A 21,445-nucleotide genomic window follows, 5' to 3' on the forward strand; every position below is an offset into this window, starting at 1 on the left:
CCTTGGCTCCCGACCCTACATGCTGACCCCTGACCTCTGACCCCTACCTCCTGTCCCCTCTTGCCCAGCTGGCTTCCCAGCCTCCCAGGCTGAGCAGTGCCCCAGGGGGAGGGCGCTGCTGGGCCTCATCAGGCCCGTCCTGGCTACCATGGGGTAGGGACGGTCTGTGTCCAGAAGCGCATTTTGCCAGGACCCTGGCAGGGGTGTCCTCACTTCACCCTTCCCACTTCTGGCAGTAGTTGCAGTGTCCGGTGGGGTCAGCTCGTCCTCCTGCTTGCTCTTCTAGGGACGCAGGTTGTGTTTAAGCAGTATCCTGATTCAGGAATGAAGTCTTAGCACAATATTGAACTCAGGGGTGGGAACTGTAAACATCTTTTAGGTTTACGCAGTTGGACTGTCTTGGCTTCTTCTGGGTGGTGTGGGTGGCTGCAGGCAAAGCTGCAGTCAGGGCAGCAGGCCTGGGCCGAGAGCAGTCCAAATCGATCAAGTCAGGACTTCTGTTTTGCCTCCTTGCTTCCTTAGGACTCCCTTCTGAGGTGGTTTAGCAGTGCACCTGCCTGGCAGTGAGGACAGAGAAGGCTCCCTGTAGCTCTGCTGGCCATTGCGGATCCCTGCACTGGCCGGGTGGCCACCTCTGCTCCACGTAAGGATGGCAGGAAAGCCTCCCGATGCCATGTGAAGTATTTGTCCGGTGAGTGCAGAATTTTAATAAGTCATTCCTTTTCTTCTTAAATTTTCAAGATGAAAGTGTTGTCATTTTAGTACTTAGTTTTCATATGAAAAGTGACACTGCTTATGTTTAGCTTACAGTTGTGCTTGGCCTCTTAAACGCGGGAAGGTCACAGGCTTTCTCTTGTGCCTCCTTTTGTGTTTCTGAGGCGTGTCCTCTGCAGCTTGTGCTGGAAGGAGCATCTTGGAGCATGACCAGCCCCTGGGGTTCAGGTGTGCATGGGGCGCTGCAGGCAGTGGCCAAGTCACAGTCTGTGGGATGCGCATGGATCCAGTTTTGGGGCCGGGCCCTTTGGGCCTTGTGTTCCTGTTGGGGTCCAAGGCTATCAGTGACACTGAGGGTTGTCCAGGCTAAAAAAAGCATGTGGGCCTATAGCTGGGAGCTTTGGGGCTCCTGGAGGCAAGTGTGGGCCCAGTGGGACAGGGCCCGGGTGGGTAGAACAGGGGGGAGCAGGATGGGGTCTGCCTCAGTGCAGGTTGCTGGCTGCGTGAGGTGCTAGGGCCCTGCTTCTCGCTGTGGTTTGTTTTTCTCCATGCAGCTGCTTGCGACCACTTTAGTGTGCAGTGTGTGTCCAGGTTAGTTCCCCGGTGATTTCTTCCTTGCTTTATTCCTTGGAGATGACACCCTCGTGCAGGGCCAGCTGACTTGGTTTCTGACGGGGCCATGGGAGCCCAGGTTAGTTGGCAGAGCTGTTTCGTGTTCCATGTCCCTGAGGGGTACAGAGTGTGCCCTTTCATCTGACGGGTGCAGCAAAGCCAAGTCCATCTGGCATTCACCAGCTTCGAGGGAACCCACGCTGCTCTCCTCTGTTTGCAGGGGCTCCTGCCAGCTTCTGAATGAGTCTGGGGCTTGTGATTTAGGTCTCCCTTAGCCCACATGAATGACACCCCATGTTGTGCTGCCCTCCGGGGTTGGGGAATGCTTGCCACTGTCCCGACTGTGTTCCATGGCTCACGCCTGGCATCTTGCTGCCCGGGTAGCCTGGAGGTAGCCTGTGTGCCGCTGTGTGACCGGCCACCTCCAGGCCACCTGGGACGAGTGGGGTTGCTGTGCAGGGTGTGCCGCTCAGTCAGAAGTTGTGGTGATGAGCTTGTGGGTGTCGATTCTGACAGCCCGTGACTCCGAGGACTGTGGCAGTGGCAGTGAGTCGGGGCACGTCCGCGCCCCCCCCCAGGGTACCCAGTGAGAAAGCAGCAACCAAAGACCTTGAGGATCGCATGCCCCAGAGTGGGCAGTTTGACGTCTGCGTCTCAGACTAGTGCACCGCGAGGGGGTTAGTAGGGAAGACAGTTGGCGCGGGCCCTGGTGGGCAGCCTGGTGGCGGGTTAGGGGTGCTGGCTGGGTACCCCGTCTCGGTGGTAGAAGCTCCCACCTATCTGTGCATGGTGCCCTCTGGGATTGGTGCCACTGTCACTGTCTGCTCAGCTTGAAGGAGGTGCCACAACGTGCGCCCATGTGGCTTTTCATCCGTAAAGCCCCAGTGTTAGAAGAAATGAAGATTTCTGAGTAAAGAGAAGCCTAAAGGGGGATGTATTAGGTTTCCCATGGAAACAGAACCTATAGCATATTATGAAAATATGAGGAGATTTATTGTAGCAATTGGCTCTTGCGATTGTGGGGATTGACAAGTCTGACTTCCATGCGGCAGACTGCAGGCCTGGAACCTGATAGGTTTCCAGGAATCTACCAAGAAAAGCCATATGGTGATCGGGGTGGGTAGGGGAACACAGGCCCTTTGGTGGGTCATGGGGGACCTGGTGGATGGTCAGACTTCCTGCTGGGGGAACGGGGGCCTAATTAGTTGAGGTTTGCAGTGTTTGGTGTAGAGCAGGTTTAACCAATGGGGGTCAGTTTGGGGAGGGCTGACACTGTGAGGGGCGGCGGGAGGCCCCTGCAGTCCGCAGCCATGCTACTGGTGTGGGATTCACCCACCGTCCCCCTGCAGGCCACCCCATAAGCCTCTTCTAGAAGATGCTCCAGGGGATGAACCTGGTGCTTTTGTTCCTGGAAGGGAAGGAGACAGGGCAGGGCAGAGGCCAGGGGAAGTAGTGAGTGTCCTGGGTGAATGTGGCCGAGGGCTCAGGAGAGCTGGCTGCTGCTTCTTCCGCGTGCCTGGATCCTGCATGGCCCTGATCCTGCGTGGCCCCTCGATCTCCCTTCCGAGTCCAGGCCCTGCTCATGAGCTCTTTTCTGTAGTGCCTCAGGACATGGCTGGGGGCCTCGGGGGGCATTGAACGGACCACACCCCTAGCCTGGCCTGTGCACGGTGACGGTCAAGATGATGCGTCATGCGAGCCGTACTTGTCTAACCCTGTCCTGGCCATGAGAGAGCCTGGCTGCCCGCTACCCCAGGGATGGCACAGGGTGCTCAGGGGCCCGTGCAGGGAGGCTTCATGGAGCCCGAAGCTGAGCGGGGCGGAGCACTGATGTTCAAGCTGGTAGACTCGGGGACAGAAATCCATGACAAATTCCACTGGAGTGAGCAGAAATCACAGAAAATAGTCCCGAGATCAGAGCAGGTGGTACATTCCTTTCCACCTGGTGATTGCAGGGCGTGGTGTGGGTTGTGCCACGGCCTCAGGCAGCCTCCCAGCAGCCCCATCAGCCCCCTCTGTGCAAGAGGAAACCGAGGCAGCAGGTAGCTGTTGCCTCCCAGTCCTGCAGCTATTCCAATACCCTGGAACTCAGCCCCAGACCAGGAAATGTTTCTGCAGTATTTTCTGGTTGGCAAATGTTATTTGAAGCCAATTTCTGAGATCACTGACACTGAGATTCGAGAAATGGGTACTGTGGTGACTTCTGCCTCTGTAGGAATGTCTGTCACCTGTGAAGGCCACAGGCTGCAGCAGGGGTGGGGGTGGGTGGCTGTGGGTGTCAGGGCTTGGTCTCTTTCTGACCTGAGCACTCGCCTCTGGGGCTGGGGGTCTTCCATGTCCTTGACTGGCCTCTCACAGTGACCCCAACCATGCCCTTGCTCGTGTCCTTCCCAGGAGTGGTTGAGCTTGTGTAGGATGGAAAGTGGAAAGCTCGTGAATTAATGCTAAGCCCCTTTCCAAAGTAGATGGAGGAGCAAGCCAGGAAAGTCTGCAGCGTACTTAACTAGCTGGCCTCTAGTAGGAACGTTTGACCCCATGGCCCAAGGAAGGGTCTGAGGAAGGATACCCCAGAATGTAGCAGGGGTCTGTGACTGGTTTTCCATGTCAGCCTCAAGGCGGCGTGGGCCTGAGCACAGGTGTCCAGTGAGTCTGGTGCTGGCCGTGGGATCACGTGCCCTGGCCTGAGTCCGGGCTGCCCTATGGCCTCAGCATCCTCCTCTGTTATGGAATGGGGTCTGGGGGCAGAGAGGCCCCTGCCTGGCTTGGTCACTTCCGGGGAGCTCCCTTTATTGTTTCCAAAGAGGGAATAAAATGTGTGTGTGCACAGCTGTGCGCACAACCTCACATGCACACATGCACACTCACAGAAACATTTCTTGCTCCTTTTTGGAGGAACACTTGGGAGGTCAACACTGGCTATGTTTATTTATGAGGTTATAACTGATGTAAAAATTTGCATGTGCTTTTCTTTTTTTAATTTTAATTTTTTTTTCTTTTGGGTGTGTAGTCCGGGAATCAAACCTGGATCTCCTGCTTGGAAGGTGAACAGTTTCTACCACTGAACCACCCATGCACCCTATAATGTACTTTTTATAATTAGAAAATTATGCCCCTAAATTGTTAAAGACAGTATAAAGAAATTCTGCATCCTTTCTTATGAATTTATAGAAATGGGAAAGTGGATTTTGACCAGGAATAAAACAGCTGGATTCGTGAGGGTGGGGTAATGCCTAGAGTCCCAGGTACAGGCCTCTCTTGGCGTCCCTGACTGCTTGTGCCTCCCCCTCACTGTCCATGCGCATGAGCGGCCCTGAACATGCGTGCCTCCCCGACTGTCCACCCACTCAAGCGACTCCGAGCACGTGCGCCTCTCCCCTGCTGTCCACACACACAAGCAAGCCTAACCGTGGGTGCTTCTCCCCAGGTCGTTCACACACAAAAGCTGCACTTCCTGGCCTTGCACTGTCAGGAGTTCTGGGAAAGAATATGAAGCTTCCATGGTGCACGTGGACAAGTTTGTCAAGTAAGTGACTGTGGGCCTCCTGGGGGCTGGGGAAGGTGTTTTCACGGCAATTTGGTCCACAGATTGACCCTCTGGGCATGTCCTCATGATTTACCCACGAGAACATGTGCCAAATGCCTGCCTCTTCCCTAGGGTGGGCATAAAATACAAGCATCAGTCAGCCTGACCTTGAAATGGTCTAGTGACTGTTTCCCTTGGGCTTAGATGAGAGTCCCGGGCAGCATTTGTGGGGAGGACCCCTCTGTGTGCCCTCTGGATGCCCCACGCTGTCCTCAGGCTGCCCACCCCACTCCATGACAGATGGACAGGAGGAGGGTTTCAGTGGCCTTGGTGACTCCATGTCCTTGGCGAGTTTTGTAACTGCAGACAAGCAGTACAGGCCTCGTGTCCCCAGCCAAGTGCACGCCTAGTGCCTGTGGGGAACTGGTTCTCCTTCTTATCCTGTACAAGGTCTCAGGTCCCCAGGCCCCATGGTCTGGGGAGGTCCCAGTGGTGGCAGTAAGGAGGCTCAGTTCTCGAGTCCCCGTTCGGCAGCAGGAATTCCCATCTGTGGTTGGTGGGCAGTGGCTATGGGAGGCTTCCCTCCAGGGCTCCTGCCCCAGTTTCCATCGGTGGCCATGCGTGGGCCCCAGAAAAGGCATGTACTTTGCTCTGGGGGTCAGGGAGGCTTGGATCTTGCTGTTCCTCGCGTCTTCCTCCTGAGAGCTTCCTGGTCATGAAGGTGTTCTGATTTGCTAAAGCTGCCAGAAGTGCATTGGCTTTTACAAAGGGAATATATTAAGTTATGAGTTTGTCGTGCTGGGGCCATGAAAATGTCCAAATTAAAATGCCAACAAGGGATGTTTTCTTGGAGGAAAGGCTGCCAGCATCTGGAACACTGTCAGCTGGGAGGGCCTGTGGCTGGGTCTGCTGGTCCTTGCTCCCGATTTGTTGCTTTCAGCTCTGATTCCAGTGGCGCCCTCTCTAAGCACCTATGGGGGGGGCTTCACTTCACTTAACTTCTCTGGGATAGACTTTGGATCCCTTTCATCTCTTAGCATCTCCTGGGGGCATTTTTGTCTGCATCTCCAAATGTCACGGTGTTGTCATCTCCCTGCGGTGGTGTAGTCTCTCTGAGTCAGCTCTGAACTCTGTGTGAGCTTTTTTTTTAGGACTCTGGTAAACTAAGACCCACCTTAAATGGGGGGGGGAGGTACATCCTCATGGAAATAATCTAATCAAAAGTCTTACCTACAATATGCCTGCACTAATAAGAGTGGATTAAAAGAGCCTGGCTTTTTCTTCCCTCAGGTCGACATGAACTGTCCTGAGCCTGCCTTTCCTTTCTTCTGTCTTGGAAGGAGGTGCAGCCCTGCGTGTCTCACCCTGGCACCCCTTCCCACCTTCATCTTCAGCCCCTTCTGGGTCTGGGGAGCAGAAGGCGGCCTCCCCAGCTGCTGGCTCAGAACAACGAGTCTGCAGAGCGAGCCTGGGTCACCCGCAGGCCCCGTGTCACTTTCCCACAGTCAGAACAGATGACAGTGGTAAGTTCTGTCCACCCGAAGGATCGGGAGTACTTCACAAGTTCCCCCTCAGGAAAGAGGCCTGCCATGGCCGTCCTTGCAGATTGCCCCGGTCCCCACTCCCCCAGCTCTGTACTCTCCCAGCCTCCCGGGAACCTCTAGTTGCATAGCTGGGAGGTGTGGAGGACAGTGCCCAGGAACCACGAGAAGCCCCCGGCCCCCAGACCGTGCTGCATCCTGGCTGGCTTCTGGCCTGTGAGGTCTGTGACTTTGCCCATGGTGCCCCCCAGATGCGGGTGTCACCCTGGGCACAGCAAAACCCCATGTGTGAGGCAGCCTGGGCTGGGGTCCCACTACAGTGCCGTCTGCTGTGAGGTCTCTGGGCACTGGGTCTGTTCTGGGGTTCCCAGGGGTGCTTGCCCCCACTGGGGTGTGGGCCAGCAGTCCAGGCTCATCTGTAGATGGAGAATTGGGGAATTCTGTGCAGCTGCCCTCCTGCAAATGTGAATGCCATGTGGTCACGTGGGAGCCCTGTCTGAGTCTGCTGTGTTCTCAGGTTTCCCAGGGCATGTGTCAGGACTTCTGCCACAAGTTGCCTTCAAGTGCAGTGGGGTGACCAGGCCAGTGGCCCAGTTCGGGCTGGTGTCCTGGGGCAAGAGTAGCTGCTCAGTAGTGGCCACTGGGTGGGGCTGAGCTGCTGCTGCTGTTTCCCACCATCTCCTAGGACCCCTCCTTGGTGCTGTCACATGTGCTCTTTCAAACTACAGGAACCACAGCTGCTTTTTAGTAAACTCTCACAGGACAGTGGGTGCCCCTGAGAAAGGAGACGTATGTATCTCCAGACAAGTCTACCCTGGCTGTGAGGATTTTCTGCTGGTTTATTTTAGTTTTGGATTTATGCTTATTAATAAGTTGACTGTGGTTTTAAGCAGTGAATGTACACATGTGTGCATTTAAAACCACAATGTGCCACAGAAATTTTTTAGGGAAAAAGGTAGTATTTAAATACCTCAAGAATTTCTGAAGTCTGAAAAAGCCAGCAAAACCAGTTGGAAAACCTAATCACTTTAGGCATTTAACATGGAAGAGAAAATGCAGATGAAGAAGTAAAAAAAGAGTTAGGAGATGTCCATTCGCCTTGGCAGGCAGGGAGACGTGTCTTTTAACTTGGAATGAAGTTGTGCTGCTTCACGTCCCACTGAAGGGACTTAGAACAGAGCATCACCACTTCCGATGTGTGTATATAAGTACATTTCTACCTGTGTCCTACCTACATACAGGGTCTTTCTTTTTGGGTGAAATAGTTATCTTTTAAGGAGATTAAAAAGTCAGAAAAATGTCATTTATTTTTAAGAAGCTATTTATCATTTTGAGTGCTGTTCATTCTTCGTGTAGATTCAGGTTTCTAAGTGGGATCATTTTCCTTCAGCCTGAAGGGCTTCCTTTAACATGTCTTGTAGCTCAGCTCTGCTGCTCTTTATTTTCTCAGCTTTTACGTGTTTGAAAAAGTCTGTATTTTGTTATCCTTTCTGAAAGATATTTTGTTGCCAAAAGAACTCTGGCTTGTTCATTTCTTTCCTGGAGGACTTTAAGAATATGGTCCCCCTGTGTTCTGGATTGCATTGTTTCTGATGAGAATTGAGCCATTATCATCATCTTACTTTTCTTGTCTCTAGTATTTCTATTTTTTCCTGTCTGCTAGATTGGTCTTCATAGCCAGTTTTCAACAATTTGATTATGTTGTGCTTCTGTTGGATTTTCTTTGAGTTCACCCTGCTTGAGGTGCTCTGAGCTGTTTTGATTTGTGAATTTACAGTTTTAATCCTATTGGCAAATTTGTGTCCATTATTTCTTTTAAGTGTCCCCCTCCCCGTTCTTTGCCTTCTCCTCTTTTGTTCTGGGACTCTGGTTTATGTTTGTCAGGTTGCTATGTTCTGTCCCACAGATAACTGAAACTCTTTTAAGATTTCTCAATTCATTTCTCCTCCTTGCTTCATTTTGCAAGTTTTAATCTGCTCTTCAGTCCATCCATGGAATTTTTTTCTTCATAAAGTTTATTGCATTTCTCAACTCTGGAAGCTTCACTTCTGGTCTTTATATCTGTATGTTTTCCTCCTGTGCGTGATTTTCTTCACAGTGTTGACCATATTCAGTGTCGCCGTCTCCAAGTTCCTTTCAGCTAATCCCTTCATTTCTGTTCTCTTCATCTGTTTCTATAAACTGAGTTTTCATAGGATTATTGGTCCTCTTTTCTTGATTCTTCACAGATCAGACAATTCTTGATGTGGCCCAGGAGTCCTTTTGTTCAGTGTGCAGACCTTGTTTTCCTTTGAAGCCTGCTGAAGTTTGCTTTTGCAAGCTTGTTTCGATGTTGCGGTGCAGCTGTTTAAGGTAGGGGTCTCTCTCAGCCTTTGCCCTGGACTGACTTGGTCACATGCTCCCCAGCTCCCCAGCCTCCTGTGAGCTGCACCTTGTGGCCGCTGTGCTTTGCCCACTGGTCGCGGGTCCCCGGGACCAGGGAGATCTGTCCGGGCCCGGGGCCTGTACACAGATTGCTGGGGCTCTCTGTTGGACAGCACATGGTTCCTGGTCTTCGGCGTGCAGATCCCAGTCCCTCAGCCTCCCCGGGCTCTGGCTGCCTCGTCCTTCCAGTCCTGGGGAATTCTGTAGGTGTTCCTCTGCATGGCAGGTGGGATGCTGGTGGGTGCCTTGTGCACCTCCCCTTGCGAGTGCAGCTCCATGTGTCCTGTTGGCTGAGGGTCTGCAAGTGGTTGTGTTCTAGGCTTTTTCTTTTCTTTAACCAGAGACCGATTCCCGGGCTTGCTGACTGTTGGTGTGTGTTCTGTATCAACTATAAGATTAAGTGCAGGGCACTGGGCGATGCTCGTGGACACGTGCCTGTGCAGGTGGTATTCGGCAGGTGGTATTCGCTAAATGCATCCCAGTGGTGCCTCCTGCTGCACTCGCTACCCCAGCACAGTGGCCCTGATGCCACCCGCATGGGCGGGGACTGCACTGCCTTTTCCCAGAACCTTCAGTGTCCTTGGAAGCGGGAGGTGCCAGGCAGAGACAGAGTGTGATAGTGGCTTTGGGTTGAGGGTCTTGAGGCGTGAGTAATAAAGAACAGATGTGTGCTGGGTAGTGAGAGTGCAGGCGCCTTGCGAGGTTCCCAGAGGCCAGGGTCTTTGGAAACTGCAGTGGCCACAATTCAGGGTCGCCTGTGGTCGTGCAACTGATGATGTGTTTTACTAGAGTTTTGCAGACGGAAGGTCTGTCCTCCAGCTCCTTCTTGTTGTCTGGGTAAAATGTGGAAGGAGGCAGATGGGTCATAGACAGGTTGCTAAATGGAAAGGTGATGGCTTGCTGGGATTTAAAGGAAGCCGGGTTCTCCTGGCTGCAGGCAGGTCTCCTATTGTGACAGGGAATCAGCTAGAGGCGGCACCCGGTTCTCCTGCTCCATGCCTCCTGCAGTCCCCCGGCAGGCCTCCAGGGGGGTCTCTCAGACTCCTTGAGTTGCCGGATGCCCCATGCAGCGTGGTGGAGCCCCAAGTGCTGGAGCTAACCTGCAGGCCCCCAGAGCTGGGGAAGCCGCTTGGGCTGAGAGGGGCAGTGGGGTCACCAGTGTCCCATGGGAAGGGGGTGAGACAGCTTCTTGCTGGGAGCGAACCCAGAGGTGCTGGGGCAGAGAGCAGCTCCCACCAGGATGCCTGAGCTGCCAGGGCCCCACCCCGCAGGCTGGCCATCCTGGGCCCTGCCCATGGAAGAAGACTCGCACAGTGCCCTGTGCCTGCACCTACCAAGAGGGGCCCAGGGCTGGCGGCGAGGCCCAGGCAGCCTCACTGCCCCTGACATGGAGGGCTGTGGAAGCTCCACCACCTTGCCAGGAATTCTGGCTCTTCTCCCTTGATGCCCTTTTTTCCTGTGGACCTTGAAGGGCAGAAAGGAAACACTGAGGTCCCAGTCTGGGGACAAAAGGCACTGTGGCTCTCACCTGGTTCTTTCGGGACCCAGCCACCCCACCACATAGAAGGCCACGCTATGGGCAGGAGGGACGAGACGTCCCCACCCTGAATGAGGCAGCCCATACTGTGGGACCAGTCATTCCAGGGCTGCCCTGGGTGCCGCTTCCAGGCCGCTGCCCCATTCTCCCTCGCCCTGCTGCCCTTTCCTCCTCTCGGTTTTGAAGCAGATACTAGCGTCTCTGCTGGTCCCTTGTGAACCAGGTTCCTGAGCAGCACAAGTCATATTTTTTAAGGTGTTAAGTTTGGTTTACTTTGTAGTTCATCCCAGCTAGCTGACCTAGCTAGCAGATGCATACAGCGTGCATACTGGAAAGCAGACTCTGCATCAAAGTTTCTTTTGGTGGTGAGTGGGGCTGAGCGGATGTGTATGTAGGGGCATCCCTGGATGCTGAGTCGTCTACCAAAAGAGCAGATCCCTCCTAATAGGAAGAGTCATTCAAGGTGGGTCTTGGGAACATGAGGTCCTTCTTCTGCCTGTGTATACCTTTCTACATTCTGGAAACTATTAAAAAACTTTGGGTGAGGAGAAGCCGGTCAGGCTGAGTGGTGGGTTGTGAAGCTATCCCCAGGGGTCGTGGGTCTGAGGCCCTATTACCTCCAGGTTGTTAGGAGAGTCTTCTCGGGGCTCAACTTTGCGGGAAATGCAGTAGGGGAGTTATGCAGAATAGAAACACTGTATCTCCCCATTTCCCAGCATGCCACGTACAGGTGATTTGAGAAGATAAAGTACAGTGGAGGTCGATTTTGAGACTCTTCAGTACTGTATAGACACCTCCATCAGGAGCCCGTTTGAGAAAGACGTGAAGAATATAGTATCTTTTAGAAATAGAAATACTGCCACAATCACTTTTCCTTTTCAGTTTTCTCTCCTAATGTATTCATTCTTAGATCTGAACTGTGCCAGGTCTCAAGGCTGTGAAACTGGGCCCCTTTCTCTGCTGATGGGGCAGCCCTGGCGTCTCTATCCCCCGTCCCCTTCTGTCTCACCGTCTCCTCTGGGCACCCAAGGGGATGTGCACGGGGGGCTCAGGGTTCGGCTTGGGGCATGACAGGGTGGGGTCCCTTTTGCCCCTCACCTTCCTTGCTGCCCTTCCTCGTGGGACCAGTACTGTGAGTGTGAGTCCTGCTGTCGGGGCTTTGGTGTCCCAGTGGAGCCTGGACGTGCACTGTGAGGAGATTCCCTTGCTGCACCTCTGGCAGTTTCCCCCATCTCGGGGGGCTGTGAGATGACTGAGGTTCCTGTGCCCAGTCCCAGAGGTGAAGCCCTGGCTGTACCCCTGGCAGGGTTCACCATCTTGGGAGGCTGTGGGGTGACTGGGGGCCTCTGCGCCCAGCTTCCGAGCACACTCAGGCGTGCTGATTCCTGTCCCGGCTGTCAGCGTCCTTCACTCATCCCTTCCTCTGCCTCGTGGATTTCAGGGTGTGAAAGTGTTGAAACCAGCACCCTTGTGCCCGCAGAATGGTGAGGTGCCTGGGTGGGTTTGCATTAAAGAGTCACCTTTTCCCTTCCAGAGAGCTCCTGTCCAGTGACGTGATGACGGAGTTCAGCAGTGTTCGCTTCTACCTGCATGAAACTATGAGTCCCTGGAGCACCTCACGGTAAGCCCTCGTCTGCCTGGGGCCCCAGCGTGAGGCTGTGGGGATCTGGAAGCATGTGCTTTCCCTGGTGAAGTCCATCGCCTTGGTCTGAATGCTCTCTGTCCCTCACAGAATGTGAGGGCCCTGGAGGTGAAGATGCAGCCACATCTCTGCAGCCCTTAAATGCCGGGGTGGAGCCAGCAGTGGGAGGAGCCTGGTGTGTGGGTAGAGCCTGCTGTGTGGGAGGCGCCTGTCATATGGTGTGGAGCCTGCTCTGTAGGGCAGAGCCTGCCCTGTGGGTTGGAAGGTGGAAGCCCAGAGGGACAGAGCAGTCCAGGCAAGTGGCTGTGGGACTTAGAGGACAGTGGCACCTTCTGCAGTGCCCCACTTGTGAGTGGGCAGAGCCTGGTGGTGGAGTCACTCGAGCAGGGTTTTGGAAGCTGGCTGCTTGGTGGGAGCACCATTGTCTCAACACCCCGCCTGTATGGAAGCCACAGCTCCCCTCGCAGTAGGTGGTTTCCTCACCTCTACTCCCTGGGCTCCCCTCAGTCGCCATGTGTGCAGCACCCGTGTGGGATTTGTCTTCCCCATGATTCCTGGTCTGCATCATCGGCTTGTCCTTGAGTCCAGCAGAGGGCTTGACACTGGCAGGAGCACGGTTCCTCCTGGGGTTGGATGCAGCGATGGGTGCGAGTGCCTAGGCCAGGGTGGGGAGAGGCGTGCCCATTGGAGGGAGCATAGGGACAGGTGCCACCTTGGGTACCCTGGGGCAGCAGGGAGTATGCCAGGGTTACAGTGTTGTCCAGTTGGAACACCTGTGCCAGCGACAGGAGGGAACTGGCCTCACCCTTCCTTGCCCCCAGTCCCAGCCTCACTCCTCCCGGTGCTCAGGCACACACTCACAGCACTCTGGACTCGGGCAGAGTGCGCCCGGCGCACGGGGGTCTGGGTGCATCACAAGGATCAGTGCCCAGCGGTGTTCCACCTCTTCATCTGGAGTTCACCTGAGAGTCCGCACCACCGCCTGCTCCGTGCCAGAGTGACTGTGCCAGTCCAGCCTGCTAGCTCCCTGCTGTGCTGCGCAGCCCTCTCCCACCAGCCCGTTGAGTCTCCCTGTGGCTGGATGTGACCAAGTGGATCCTGCACTCCTGGGTGTCCAGGGGGGCTGGGCAGCTCTGGTCCTGGTGGTTACCCTCCCCATCCCAGCCCACTGGCCTCTACCTGTCAGAGGAGTGAAATTTAATTTTTATAAGATTAGTGGTGGTGGAGTAATAGTTTTTAGCTGACTCTGGTTCAAAGAATAGGCCATTAATTGAGAGGAAATTGAAATGTATTTGTCTTGTCCGTAAATGCCGTCACAAAGATGAATGGGGTCGGAGTCCTGGCCTGTTCCTAGAATGAAGTTCACCCTATGGAGGCAGCAGGTGGGGTTGAGGCCCACACCTGGGGGTTCTGTCCCTCACCTGAGCCCCCCACGGCCCGACCCTGCATGCTGTTGTCCCTCACTTTGCCAGGAGGTGGCACCAAAGCTGTGTCTGGCTCTGAGTTCCGGTCATTGCACTGTAATGACAGGGCGAGTCTTGTTGGCTTGTGGGTGCCTGCCCAGGGCCCCCACTCACCGCCCTCCTGGGGTTGATGTCCCCTCTGGGCTGGGTCCTGGGCCTGGCCCATCCTCGGGGTTTTCTCTGTGACATTCCCTTTCGTGTCTTCTCATCATGTAGTGGAGGGCATCGGAGGGGCGCTAGTCCAGGCCTAAGGATGAAACCCTGAGCTCAGCGCTGTGACTGTGCTTTGTCAACACAGCTTGGGTAGGCTTTGGTGAGGCTGTGCGTTTGGTGGACCTGCCCGGGATGGCGCCGTGTGGACAGTGCCCGGTGTGGGCAGCGCTAGGTATGGACAAGGCCAAGTTGTAGGAAAGTGCTGGGTGTTCAGGACAGTGTGGTGTTTGGAGGGCATTGGGTGTTCAGGATAGCGCAGGGTGTGGAACAGTGCTGGGTACTCAGGACCGTGGGGTGTGTGGACAGCATTGGGTGCTCAGGAGAGTGCGGGGTGTATACAGTGCTGGCTGCTCAGGACAGGACTGGGTTTTCAGAACAGTGCGGGGTGTGGACAGCTGTACTCAGGACCGTGGGGTGTGTGGACAGCATCGGGTGCTCAGGACAGTGTGGGGTATATACAGTGCTGGGTGCTCAGGACAGGGCTGGGTTTTCAGCACAGTGCAGGGTGTGGACAGTGCTGGGTGCTCAGGAGAGCACCGGGTGTGGACAGCACTGCATGTGGACAGCACCTAAATGTTAGCTGCTGCTGCTGCCTCCCCTCTTCTCCAGGCGGCTTGTTTTTGTTCAGCCGAGGCCCATGTAACTCATGGAGGCAGTCCATCCAGCTCTCATCTAGTACAAGGAGCACTGGAGAGAGATCTGTGTCACTTCACTTTGTTTCAGCCAGTGCGTCGAGTGGGCTTGACTGCCGGTCCATGAGAATGATGATGGTAAAGGCGAGGAGTGGTGGTCAGCGGGGTCTGTGTGTGAGCTGGACCTGCAGGGATCAGCCGAGGCCGAGGGGCATTTGGAGCAGAGTCCCCGGCACCCATGCAGTCTGGGTGGTTGGGTCACCGAGATGGCAGTGCACGTGGCCTTTGGCCCCCATGCTGTCCCAGTTGGTCCCCACCTGGCAGCAGCGAGCCCTGACCTGCCTTCTGTTCCCCAGCTCAGAGTCTCTTGTGGCTCTCCTTTGCCTGAGAAAACCCCCACGGCATAATAATGCCTTCAGCGTCCTCCCAGCCTGGGCTCCCTCCCCCAGAGCATTTCTGGTCTCACCTTGGTCCTTGGTTGCAGCCTCACAGCTGGCTCCTGTGCGGTTCTTGGAAAAACCTACATGTTCCTACCCCAGGAAGCGTCCCTGGGACACTTCCTCAGTGGAAGTGCATGGACATGACCCCACCTCTGCATGGCCTCTGCCATGGTGTCCTGTGGTCAGGGAGGCTGGTGGGCAAAGGATCTGGAGCCCCTTGCAGCCCCTCCACCCTTCTGGAGCATTGCGCTCAGCGAATGGGTTTGGGTTGATGGCTGTGTCCCCAGGGGCCAAGCAGAGCTGGGGGTGGGAGGGCCTGCAACATCCGTGTGTGAATTAAATGCAAGTGCCTGTTACCCCCAGCAGGGGGGCAGTGGTCCACCTGCACGGAGCTCAAGGGAGAGTCAGGTCGAGGAGCCAGATTGTGGCCCTGGGGATGTAGCTGTCTCAGTTCACGGGCTGGTGAGCTCCCCAGGTACCGAGATTGGGACTGGCCTGTCCTGGGAGGGAGGTGTCCTGGAAGACTCATGGAGCCAAGGAGGACTTGCAGGAGGAGGGCAGGCTGCGTGTCCTGGGCGGGGACTTCCCTCTTCCCGGTGGCCCCGCCTCCCAATTCCTGACTCTTTGCTGTGGCTGCTCAAGAGGACGACTGTCCCACAGGGTCCTGGCGGAGACACAAGACCACAGCCCGTCCGAAAAGCCGCGGCCTCTGAGTGCGTGGGCACAGGGCCAGGGGCTGCACCGTTTGGTTTCTGTGTTGCAACGTTAAATGTGTTGGATCTCCTGCAAACTTTGGTGAATCAGCACCCCAAGAACGTTTTCCTGTGGATTCCATTATGAATAGCCAGTGAGTTTTTAACAGTCTACAGTTCCATCCTCCGACCATGGGAAATAGAACATTAGCTTCGTTTCCAGAAGAGAGCCAAGGAGAGGAATCTCTTGTGCCCTGGAGGGCCAGTGAGGACACGCTGTTCACACACCAGGCCCTAACCAACCTCGTGGGGCGTTCGAGGACTCAGGCAGTAAAACCCGGGCACTGGTTTCTGCTGTCCTGCTGCCCTGCGGAGACTTTCCTTGCTGTTGTGATATCGACCCTGTGGGGGCCCCAGGACCTGGAAGATAGGGGCTGCCACCTCCCCCAGGCCCTTGAGACTCGCTGGCACAGCCGCTCTGTCCTGCCCACCTTCTGGGGGCCTGTGTATGCACAGTTTCCCCAGACTCCTCTCACCATTGCTCTCTCTTGCTTGCAGGGCTTCCCGCTTCCTACCGTTGCATCATACCTGGTGCTTAGTGCCCACCCCCTGTGCCCGCTACAATGCTCCATGAGTGTGAGTCCTGCCCCACTCACAGAGTACCCGTGGTGTCAGCAGCGATGCAGGGGCCTGTGCACCTCAGGCCCCATGACTGCATCCGTGTGTGAGTAGTAATGGCGACGTGGCCTCAGCATGGGACTGTGAGTGTGTTGAGACCCGTCTATAGGGGAGCAAGATCTGCATCCTTTTGCTTGCCAGGGTGGATCCCACTTAGTTGTGGGACCTCTGCCTGCCGGCCGTCGGGGCACAGTTGTGTGCTTGTATGCCCCTGGGAGCCGTGGGCCTCGCTGAGTCTGGGGATCCGTGGCATCACGGAGGAGTGTTCCCCAAAGACACCCGACTTGACACCTGGGTCCGCGCCTGCCACAGAGATGGGCACCCTGCTGTCCTGGAGTTTTGGGGTCTGGCATCGGTGTAGCTTAGACAGGGTCTGGACTCCTGAGGGTCCAGGATGCCTCTGGGCTCAGCCTGCACCTCCCCTGGAGGGCCTTTCCTGCTGTGTCCCTCAGGACGGGTGTGCTTCCGTGGGCATGATTCGGTCAAGTCCTTCCCTGGCCCCTGGTGCTGAGCAAGTGCTTTGCGGGGTTTGTGGCCTTCCAAGGTATTGTCTGTCCCACTCCGGGACACAAAAGCCTGCAGTCCACGGAGGAGCACAGGACACTCATCCCTCCTCCCCGAAGCCAGAACATTGATAGGAGGATGCCGTGGCAGTGACTTCCCTGAACCCTGGCTTCCAAGTGGCTGAATGAGGTAGAAATGACAAGTTTATTTTCATATGATTTCCTGTCAGCTTGTCTGGGTGCAACAGCATGGCATCACCCCAGGAAGCATCGTAAGTGCTCTCCTGCCCGTCTGACCTAGGAAGCTCGAGAGAAGGGGAGAGAGCGGCTGTGGAGCCATTGCCAGCGTCGGGTGTCGGCAGGGAGCCTGCAGGAGCATGTGGCCGAGGCCCCTTCCATGGCCCTAGGTCACTCTCCTCCCACCTCTGCCTTGGGCCTCCTGTTGACCCCGTAACCAAAGTGCAGCGGCGAAAGGGAGCTCAGGCTCGGGGCAGGGGTAGAGGTGTCCCTGAGGGATGGAGAGATTCCGGAGCTCAGGATTGGGTGGATGGATGGGTGGGGAAGGCCGTGGGCTGAGCCTTCTGGCGCTTAGGCTCCTACAGCCAAGGTGAGAGCAGCTCTGGCTCCTCTCCCTACTCGAGGTCCTGGGTGGCCGGGCTTCAGGGTCTCCCTGTGGGGCAGATTCTGGCGGCCAGGATGTTTCATTGATTGTTGAAGCTGCCCCTGAGGCTACAGGGCTTGACAGGGCAGTGACCCCACGGGCAGACATCTGGACCCCCCCGCCTTCTGGGCGGTAGGGTCCCTGGACTGAGAGGCCTATGCACCTGGCATGTGCCGTGAGAAGAGAAGTGGGTGTCAGGCCAGTAACCCAGGGTCATGACCGGTGTTGGGGCGGCCTTCGCTTCAAGGCCCCACCCCCCTGAATGGCCAACATTGGTTAGTTGTGACCCTGAAACCAGGCTGTCTGAGGGGCCTCTCCTTCAGGCCTTCCTCTGGGCAGGGCCCAACAGCTAGCTGCACAGGGGCCCTCAGTTCCCGTAGCTGAAAGTGGGAGCCCCGGGCCTCTGAGCACCGAGTTGCCTTGGGACCCTGGCACCCGGCAATGTTTGTGCTGAGCCAAGGCAGGCTCGAATCTGCAAGGTGGCAGCTCCTTCCATTGTCCGGGAAGGTGCTGAAAGTAAATAAATGCTCCTGAAGTTTTCAGGTCACCTTAGCAAATGGTTCTCACCAATAGATGTGTCGGCACGCCAAGTCCCCGCGTTCTTGATCTATTTTTTCTTTGAATTGATCTTTCATTATTTCTTCCTAAAAGCGTTGGAATCTGGTCCTGTGCCGTTGAATCCCAGTGTTTGGGCAAATCATTTCTTTAGGGCTCATGAGATGTCCCTGGTCCACTCACCCCCTCTGATTGATTGACTTTTGACTCAATCAGTCCTTTCCCTGCTTTATTTAGAAGTTCATCATAATTTTTTACGCATTTAGGCTTGACTTTTTTATTTCCTCTAGCAGATGAGCTGACATGGGTCTGTCAAATGGGTTGAAAACAATTGCTGCCATGTTAAGTTTATGCCGGGCTCCTTGCATTTTAAGGAGATGCTGGTGCTTCCCGGCTGCAGGCAGCTGGGAAGGAGCTGTGGGCCCTGTCAATCTGCTCCTGTGCCGGAGCCTCCCGGGCAGCTTGGTGGTCCTGAGTTGTGGGTGCTTGTGGTTGTTCAGGAGCCTGTAGCGAAATGATGGGATGCCAGTCTTTTTTTTCTTGAGACACTTTTTGTTACTAAGGCTTCCTGAGCTTGGTGCTGAGCCCCTAGTGCACCATGCAGCTCCGAGTAGCCTGGACCAGGAGAGTGCAGGTACTGAGGGCAGAGGGAAGGAACATAGGGTGCAGGTGCTGGGACAGAGGGAAGGAGGCTAGGATGCAGGTGATGGAACAGAGGGTTATATTCCTTCAGGGGAAAGGCAGGTAACTTTCAGCGCAGTTCTTTTTTACAGGGGAAGGCACAGGGATGGAATCTCTGCTAGCCTTCTTTTCAGGCCTCTGGGTTCCAGCAACATTCCCCGGGGGTGATTCTCTTCCGCATCTCCAAAGGCGTGGGCTGAGCTGCTAGTGCTGAGATGAGGAATGCTGAGCTGCTTGGGCTGTGCTACATGGAGCTCTCTCAGTTAAGCTTCCAGCCAATTAAATGAAACATCATTCATTGCAGCAGACACGCCTCCTCACCGGCTGCAGATGTAATCAGCAACAGATGAGTTTCACATGCCATCGGCTCATGTCCACAGCCACAAAGCTAGGCATCTTCACCTGGCCAAGTTGACAGCTGAACCTAACTGCCACAGTCAGTGACATTCAGGGTTTGCCCCGGAGTTTGAAAGGCACATGGCGAACGTGGTGGCATCTGCTGACATCCTCTCCAGGCCTCTTGTTTCGTGCAGCTTCCCAGTAGTTGTTTTCCTTCTTCATCTCCAAAGGTCGTTGTCTAGTGGAGTCTGTGGTTCTCTCATCCTTCTGTCGTGGTTTTGCGGCTGTCCCCTCAGTCTCAAAAGAAGCTCTCTCCAAGCTGTCTCCTCTTTTATAGGATTCCAGTAAACTAATCGAGACCCCGGTAGAATGGATGGAGAGATGTCTCCATCTAATGAAATTTAATACCCAGAATTGAGTGTCACATATCTGAATCAAATTCCCAACCTATAGTACTGAATAGGGATTAGAAGAAACAGTTGCTCCCACAAGGTTGTAGGATTAGAACATGGCTTTTCAAGAGGACATAAATCTTTCCAAACTGGCACACACCCCTACAGAAACCCTCAAGCAGAGGTGTGAGCTGCAGCAAGAGAGCTCTCCAGCTGTCTGCCATGGACTGAAGGTAGATGGGGTGTCCAAGGGGTCTGCCGAGCAGTGAGGGAGTGGGTGTGGCACACTCCTGACTGTGAGCGCCTGCACTGCCATGTCCACCCCTTGGATGGCCTCTCCCCACGTGGATCTAGACAGTCAGGGCAAAACGAAAGTCAGACTGGTTTCTTTGTGAGAATTTGTGGAAACTGACAAGGTGGTTGTAAAATTTATAAGGAAATGCAAAGGACCTAGAATACTCAGAACAAGTTTGTGAAAGTAGAAAGCTGGAGGCCTCCCTTACTCCCCTGTGACGTGCCACAGAGCTCGGCTGAGCGAGACGGCATGGGGCCAGTGTGGGCCAGGTGAGTGGCCAGAGAACAGCGCTGAGAGCTGGGAGCAAAGCTGTAAATGGATGGACTTTTGACAGAGGTACCAGGGCAGGCTCACTGGGGAGAGGACAAAATTCTCAACAAATGGTGCTGTAAAAGCTGCATGGCCATAGGCAGAAATGGAACCTCAGCCAGCCCTGAGTGCAAAACATGTTTTAAAAAAATGAACCCAGGTTGATCATAGGCCTAAAAGCTCAGATTGTAGAACTTCAAGAAAACATTACATCTCGTTACATCATTACATCTTAAAACATGGTTTTGACAAAAGAAGCCACCAACTAGTACAAAATTCAAGATGAAACTCAGCTAGACTTCATCAAAATGCAGCCCATTTGCTCTTGAAAAGCCATTTACAAAAACAAGCCAACAATTCCCAGCCTGGGAGGAAGAATTTGCAAACATGTCAAAGAAAAGACTTGTACCTAAACCCTGTACGAGTAACGAACTGCCACAACCGGGTAAGACAAACACCCAGTTAAAGAAAGCTAAAAATCTGAATGGACCGTGTTCTAGTTTGCTAGCTGCCAAATGCAACACACCAGAGATGGATTAGCTTTTAATAAAAGGGTATTTATTTTGTTAGTTCTTCAGAGGAAAGGCAGCTAACTTTCAGTGGAGGTTCTTTCTTGCAGGAAAGCACAGGGCGATCTCTGCTGACCTTCTCTCCAGGCCTCTGGGTTCCAGCAACTTTCCCTGGGGTGATTCCTTTCTGCATCTGCAAAGGCCTGGACTGAGCTCCAAGTAGTGAGAGGAGCTATGCTGAGCTGCTTGGGCTGTGCTACATTGAGTCTCTCATTTAAGCACCAGCCAATTAAATGCAACCTCATTCGTGGCAACAGGTATGCCAGCTAACCTACTGCAGCTGTAATCAGGAACAGATGAAGTTCACGTGCCATTGGCTTATGTAGACAGCGGTAGAACTGGGCATCTCTTCACCTGGCCAAGTTGACACCTGAATGTACCTACCACAGACCCCTCACCCAGGATTCAGAGGGCCAAACTGTGTGTGTGAGATTCTCGGCATCACTTGTCTCATGGGAGAAGTGCAGTCAAGGCCAGAATTTTCCCCTAAACACCACTAAGTTTCCAACATTTGCTATAACTAAAAGGTCTGATCATGCCATGTGTGGGCAAAAATGTAAGGGAACTGGTGGTCTCGCAGGCTGCAGGTGGAAATGGACAATGGAACCCCACCCGGAGAAGCGTCCAGCAGCCTCTTGGAACGTTAAAATACGCCTCGCCCATGACCCAGCCATTCGACTCCCCGGCGTTTCCCTAAGAGACATGGAGGCCCACATGCACATCCCCACGCGTAGGAAGCTTTTCATCCGTTCATGGTTTGGCTTCATTCGTAATCGCTAAATATGGCAAACTTGTCAGATCACACTCCGCAGCGAATGGATAAACGCTGTGGTGCATCTGTGCATTGGGACACGCTCAGCGAAACACAGGAAAGAGCACCCATCCTACCTGGGCGTGAATGGATGTCAGCGTGGTGCTCTGCATTAAAACAGCCAGGCCGAAAAAGGGTGCATCCTTTGGACTCCAAGTCATAGTCTCGAAAAGGCAGACTGCTCTCTCGGAACGGAAAGCAGATTGGTGGTTTCTGGAG

The 21,445-nt window shown here is 54.5% G+C and overlaps 1 long non-coding RNA gene across 4 annotated transcripts in view; it reads left to right on the top strand.

The window, feature by feature from the left end:
- The window catches only part of LOC143647101 (uncharacterized), a 129,963-nt gene that overhangs the window by 776 nt on the left and 107,742 nt on the right, over nucleotides 1-21,445 (top strand). For 2 of the 4 annotated variants that reach the window (XR_013157857.1, XR_013157858.1), the window contains exons 2-5: nucleotides 523-691; nucleotides 4,751-4,849; nucleotides 6,140-6,372; nucleotides 11,886-11,972. This is a non-coding gene — a long non-coding RNA (uncharacterized LOC143647101). The remainder of the gene's footprint in view (nucleotides 1-522; nucleotides 692-4,750; nucleotides 4,850-6,139; nucleotides 6,373-11,885; nucleotides 11,973-21,445) is intronic. The other 2 variants (XR_013157855.1, XR_013157856.1) reach the window with 1 other exon arrangement.

The sequence above is a fragment of the Tamandua tetradactyla genome, chromosome 9 (genome assembly GCF_023851605.1).
Source record: "Tamandua tetradactyla isolate mTamTet1 chromosome 9, mTamTet1.pri, whole genome shotgun sequence".
Lineage (NCBI taxonomy): Eukaryota > Metazoa > Chordata > Mammalia > Pilosa > Myrmecophagidae > Tamandua > Tamandua tetradactyla.